The sequence below is a fragment of the Oncorhynchus kisutch genome, linkage group LG18 (assembly GCF_002021735.2).
Source record: "Oncorhynchus kisutch isolate 150728-3 linkage group LG18, Okis_V2, whole genome shotgun sequence".
Classification (NCBI taxonomy): domain Eukaryota; kingdom Metazoa; phylum Chordata; class Actinopteri; order Salmoniformes; family Salmonidae; genus Oncorhynchus; species Oncorhynchus kisutch.
Window position 1 is genome coordinate 78,765,854 of NC_034191.2, and position 5,967 is coordinate 78,771,820.

The window sequence follows — 5,967 nt, forward strand, 5'->3', positions numbered from 1 at the left end:
CAGGGTGCAGGGAAGATGGAGAAAACGTTTGTGTCCCCCCCCAAAAAAAACACATGACGTAGAAAAGTTCCACGAACCGATAAAAAAAGAAATACTATACTCCATAAAGTAACGGGAAAATTGCTTATATAAGTTTAGTGATGCTATCAAGATCGAGTCATTTGTCAACGTAATTTGAGAAGAAGACTATTGCCATTCAAATAATCAATAAGAAGATGATCAGGAATAAAGAGGATACAGTTATAACCTGGCCTAAATAGTTGTTTGTCAATATCGTGTCAATAGTTTTGACCGGGAGTTTACACGAGTGAAACGTGAATATAATGAAACCGCAAAATCCATAATAACGCAAGTTGCCAACTCCCACTAAAGTTATTCACATCAAATAAAAACAACTTTGAAAGATATTCTCAAATAGGCAATTTAGAAGAAATGGAAAACTACATCAAGTTAAAACACTTACCAAGGTCTGTCAATATTACTTAATTCCAGTATAATGTTAGATGGGTCATTCAAATTGAACGGGTATGTTATAGATGATAAGGTACTTCCTAAGCAGACAATGGTAATAATTCCTCGGGAAAATACAACAAACGTCTACCAGACGTCTGAACTGATGTTTTCATCACTTTGCAATGCTCGAGGCAGATGTGGTTGTTGATGCTTTATACCCGATTGAGTCGCTTTCACTTCCTCGTGTTTCAGGTGGCGGATTCCTCTGAATTGACATGTGGAGCTCTTCGCACGCAACTGCCTCGCAAACAGACTGCGTACCGCACACACAGTTATGAGAAGCGCGAGCGGAGGAATCTCATCAGAAGCGTCACACTACAAATCTCATTACCGTTCTCCTGGCAGCAGGATGTGCATCATTCGTGGATTTTTTTTTCTTCTCAAAATAAGAGTCCCCTTACAAAGACATGCTAAACTTTGGGAATATCAATTTAAAAAAAAAACAATTTCACAGAATTCCAATCACCTTATTTAAAAAAAATTATGGATCAATTGACATAGTTTTATTTTTCATATTTTATTATTCATACAATTTCTGCAGAAAGTTTAAACCAATACTGGTATGTTGAAAGCCATTGTATAGGCTATATGTAAAGAAATACACTTATAATTCAAATATGTGTCATTGTAATTACTCAATAGAGTCTACAAAACTGAAATGGGTCTCTTGTGCTGGGCAACAGCTTTAATACAGAGTCCAAACTCCACCCACTCCATTCACCTCAACCAATACACTGCATACAGTATGCGGTACATATTGGTTTATAGAGAAACAAATATTATTGGTGCCGATGTAAAAGTGGGATTGTGAGTACTCAGTAAGGCCCGTAGAATCTGTACATGGTATCATTTCATGGGGCACTGAATGAATCAAATCAAAATCAAATCAAATGTATTTGTCACATACACATGGTTAGTAGATGTTAATGCGAGTGAAATACGGAGCTTTGCTGGTCTTCTAATCCACCCATTCCATCGGCCACAATGCAAATCACTGTATATGAAATACATATTGGCTTATGGAGAAAACCCTATTATTGTGCTGATGGAAAAGTGGGGTTGGGAGTTTTTTTCCCCACTATAAACCAATATGTATTTCATATACAGTGTTTTGCATTGTGGCCTATGGAATGGCTGGAGTAAAAGGTCATCAACACTCAGTTTTATTCAATGCCCCATGAAATGACACCATATGTAGATTCTACTGATCCTACTGAGTTCTCAAAACCCAATTTTACATCGACACAAATAATTGTTTGTTTTTTTCACTGTAAGCCCAATATTGTCAACATACAAGTCTGAACATTGGATTAAAAAAGAAAAGAGATCCTCAAAATATCCATAAATTCCTTATTGTATGTACTTGTAAGCAAAATAAATATCGACGTTGATTAAAATCTCAAATATGTATTTTTTATTATTATTTATTAACCTTGCAATGTTTAGAAATGTGGGCTTTTGTTTCGAAGGTGATCTTATTACCATAGCAACGTGACGTCCTCGGTAGTTCTGCTAGTGGAACAGTAGTACAGCTATTACTGTAGCTGAAATGTGCACAGGGAGGTTTTGACTCTCCGGTGTCTGACGCGCTGGCCGAAATGGAAAGGATATTTGGAGCAAGCATTTTTGGATCGTTTTTGTATTCGTAAAACCACATCTAAACTGTTAATAGCTGGATATATTATCTCCTCAACTTGGTTTGAATGGTGCGTCAGGAATTTTCTGTGTTCCACAGTAGTGTCTTATTTGTTTACTAGCCCGTTAGTGCGTGCTGTATTTCATCACAATGATTTTAAAATAAACCAAAATGGTTTGAACCAGCTAGGGCTGGAACAAATCCGAACAGTTGAGTTCAGTAGTGGTCACATTTAATTGCATTACCTCGCTGCCAGATGCTATGAGATTTTACTCTGGGCGATATGTACATTTTAAGTACATCTGTTGCCCTTTTGTGTACACAGGCTAATCTTTGATCATCTAGCCTATGTAAGGTTATATGCAGGGAGACTGGTGGGTGATTGTCATATGGGATTTGTAGCCTACAGTGTTTTTGTTGTTGTTTCCGTCTGCATAAAGTCAAAAATTATATTATAATGTAATTATATTCACTAAAGAGAACCTGACTTTCACTCCATGTGTCATTTGTTTAGGTTGCTGTTATGTAACTGACTCTGAAAACTAACTGAGATTTTTTGATGTGATAAAAATATCTGAAATCAATTTTATTTGATTCCCATGTTTCCTGTTCATCATTTTTTTATTAATAAACACATGTTGCAGATGGTGGCAATGGACATGATGCTCTGTCTGTCTGTCTGTCTGTCTGTCTGTCTGTCTGTCTGTCTGTCTGTCTGTCTGTCTGTCTGTCTGTCTGTCTGTCTGTCTGTCTGTCTGTCTGTCTGTCTCTGTCTCTCTCTCTCTCTGTCTCTGTCTCTGTCTCTGTCTCTGTCTCTGTCTCTGTCTCTGTCTCTGTCTCTGTCTCTGTCTCTGTCTCTGTCTCTCTCTCTCTGTCTCTCTTTCTGTCTTGCTGCCCCCCCCCCCCCCCTCTCTCTCTATCCCCTCTCGTTATCTCTTTCTGTCTTGCTGCCCCCCCTCTCTCTATCTCTTTCTGTCTTGCTGCCCCCCCCCTCCCCCTCTCTCTCTCTCTTTAGCTCACAACACACATTCCATTAATGAAAGAAGCAACTGTAAAGTCAGATGATTTTCAGATGAAAGCTACTGTATATACTAAAAAGATGATAACTCTGATTTATAAAACATGGAATCTGACTTCCCAGAAAAAGGGCAAATGTTTTGTAGAATGCACTTAGGCAGGCTCACATGTGGAATAAAACAAAACAAGAGTCCCCCGGAGTGGAAGAATGGGCCCCGAGGTGATGCACTTGCAATGTGGTACATGGAAGGAGATGGAATACAACAGGATGTACAGCTGTGGTAGACTGAGAGAAAGAGAGTTTGTGTGAGAGAGAGAGTGGAGGAGAGAGAGAGTGGAGGAGAGAGAGAGGATGAGAGAGAGAGAGTGGAGGAAAGAGAGAGAGTGGAGGAGAGAGAGTGGAGGAGAGAGAGAGAGAGTGGAGGAGAGAGAGAGAGAGTGGAGGAGAGAGAGAGTGGAGGAGAGAGAGAGAGAGTGGAGGAGAGAGAGAGAGAGTGGAGGAGAGAGAGAGAGTGAGGAGAGAGAGAGAGAGTGGAGGAGAGAGAGAGAGAGTGGAGGAGAGAGAGAGAGAGTGGAGGAGAGAGAGAGAGAGTGGAGGAGAGAGAGAGAGAGTGGAGGAGAGAGAGAGAGTGGAGGAGAGAGAGAGAGTGGAGGAGAGAGAGTGGAGGAAGAGAGAGAGGAGAGAGAGAGAGTGGATGAGAGAGAGAGAGAGTGGATGAGAGAGAGAGAGTGGAGGAGAGAGAGAGAGTGGAGGAGAGAGAGAGAGAGAGTGGAGAGAGAGAGAGAGAGTGGAGAGAGAGAGAGTGGAGGAGAGAGAGAGAGTGGAGAGAGAGAGAGTGGAGGAGAGAGAGAGTGGAGGAGAGAGAGAGAGTGGAGGAGAGAGAGAGAGAGAGAGAGAGAGAGAGAGAGAGAGAGTGGAGGAGAGAGAGTGGAGGAGAGAGAGTGGAGGGAGAGAGAGAGGAGAGAGAGAGAGAGTGGAGGAGAGAGAGAGAGTGGAGGAGAGAGAGAGAGAGTGGATGAGAGAGAGAGAGAGTGGATGAGAGAGAGAGAGAGAGTGGAGGAGAGAGAGAGAGAGAGTGGAGGAGAGAGAGAGAGAGAGTGGAGAGAGAGAGAGAGTGGAGGAGAGAGAGTGGAGAGAGAGAGAGTGGAGGAGAGAGAGAGAGTGGAGGAGAGAGAGAGAGAGAGAGAGAGAGAGAGAGAGAGAGAGAGAGAGAGAGAGAGAGAGAGAGAGAGAGAGAGAGAGAGAGAGAGAGAGTGGATGAGAGAGAGGGCTAAAAGATTAAGCTTGTAGGATACTGTTCAACCCATCTAAACTTCACTAGCTCACCTACTCTCAATACAATGGGGTAGTCCACATGCCTGCATATTATATCACTTGGCAGGGTGGGAGTGGCAACCATCTTCATGAAATAAACATCTGCAAACGTGTTTTCCGTGATTGATGTTGGCTTCATGGTGGTTTTTAGATGTCGGCACGGGGAGAAGGTGCTACGCAGGGAATAAGACGACGGGGGAAGGGAAGGAGACCAGCTGTTCTCAAGGCCATGCAGAGACCTTTTTTTGGGGGGGGGGATGTACAGGTCTGTGTGAGGGCACCTTCTCATAGTAGGATAAAAGGGTATTTTACGTTACAGCCTTTATTCTAAAATGGATTAAATAAATAAAATTCCTCATTAATCTTCACACAATACCCCATAATTTCAAAGCGAAAGCAGGTTTTTAGAAATGTTTGCAAATGTATTAAAAATAAAAATCAGAAATACCTTATTTACATAAGTATTCAAACCCTTTGTTATGAGACTCAAAACTGAGTTCAGGTGCATCCTGTTTCCATTGAGCATCCTTGAAATGTTTCTACAACTTGATTGGAGTTCTCCTTTGGTAAATTCAATTGATTGGACGTGATTTGGAAAGGCACACGCCTGTCTATATTAAGGTCCCACAGTTGACAGTGCATGTCAGAGCAAAAAGAGAAAAAAAAGAGCTCTGAGGCAGGATTGTGTTGAGGCACAGATCTGGGGAAGGGTAAAAAACATTTCTTCAGCATTGAACGTCCCCAAGAACACAGTGGCCTCCATCATTCTTGAATGGAAGAAGTTTGGAACCACCAAGACTCTTTATAGAGCTGGAAACCTGGCCAAACTGAGCAATTGGAGTTGAAGGGCCTTGGTCAGGGAGGTGACAAAGAACCCAAGGGTCACTCTTACTGAGCTCCAGAGTTCCTCTGTGGAGATGGGAGAACCTTCCATAAGAACAACCATCTCTGCAGCACTCCAACAATCAGGCCTTTATGGTAGAGTGGTCGGAAGGAAGCACTCCTCAGGAAAAGGCACATGACAGCTTGCTTGGAGTTTGCCTAAAGGAACCTAAAGACTCTCAGACCGTTGGAAACAAGATTCTCTGGTCTGATGAAACCAAGATTGAACTCTTTGGCTTGAATGCATAGCGTCACAATGAGGAAACCTGGAACCATCCCTACGGTGAAGCATGGTGGTGGCAGCATCATGCTGTGGGGATGTTTTTCAGCTGCAGAACTGTGAGACGAGTCAGGATCGAGGGAAAGATGAACAGAGCACCAGAGAGAGAGAGATCCTTGATGAAAACCTGCTCCAGAGCACTCAGGACCTCAGACTGGGACGAAGGTTCACCGTCCAACAGGGCAACGACCCTAAGCACACAGCCAAGACAACGCAGGAGTGGATTCGGGACGAGTCTCTGAATGTCCTTGAGTGGCCCAGCCAGAGCCCGGACTTGAACCCAATCCAACATCTCTGGAGAGACCTGACAAAAGCTGTGCAGCA

General features: G+C 42.8%; 1 protein-coding gene across 2 annotated transcripts in view; it reads right to left on the minus strand.

Moving 5' to 3' along the window:
• LOC109909829 (uncharacterized) overlaps positions 1–779 on the minus strand; it is a 126,335-nt gene extending 125,556 nt beyond the window's left edge. For both annotated transcript variants that reach the window (XM_031796861.1, XM_020508873.2), the window contains exon 1: positions 464–779. The gene's annotated coding sequence lies outside the window, so the exon portion shown is untranslated. The remainder of the gene's footprint in view (positions 1–463) is intronic.
• Between the last annotated feature and the right edge of the window lie 5,188 nt (positions 780–5,967).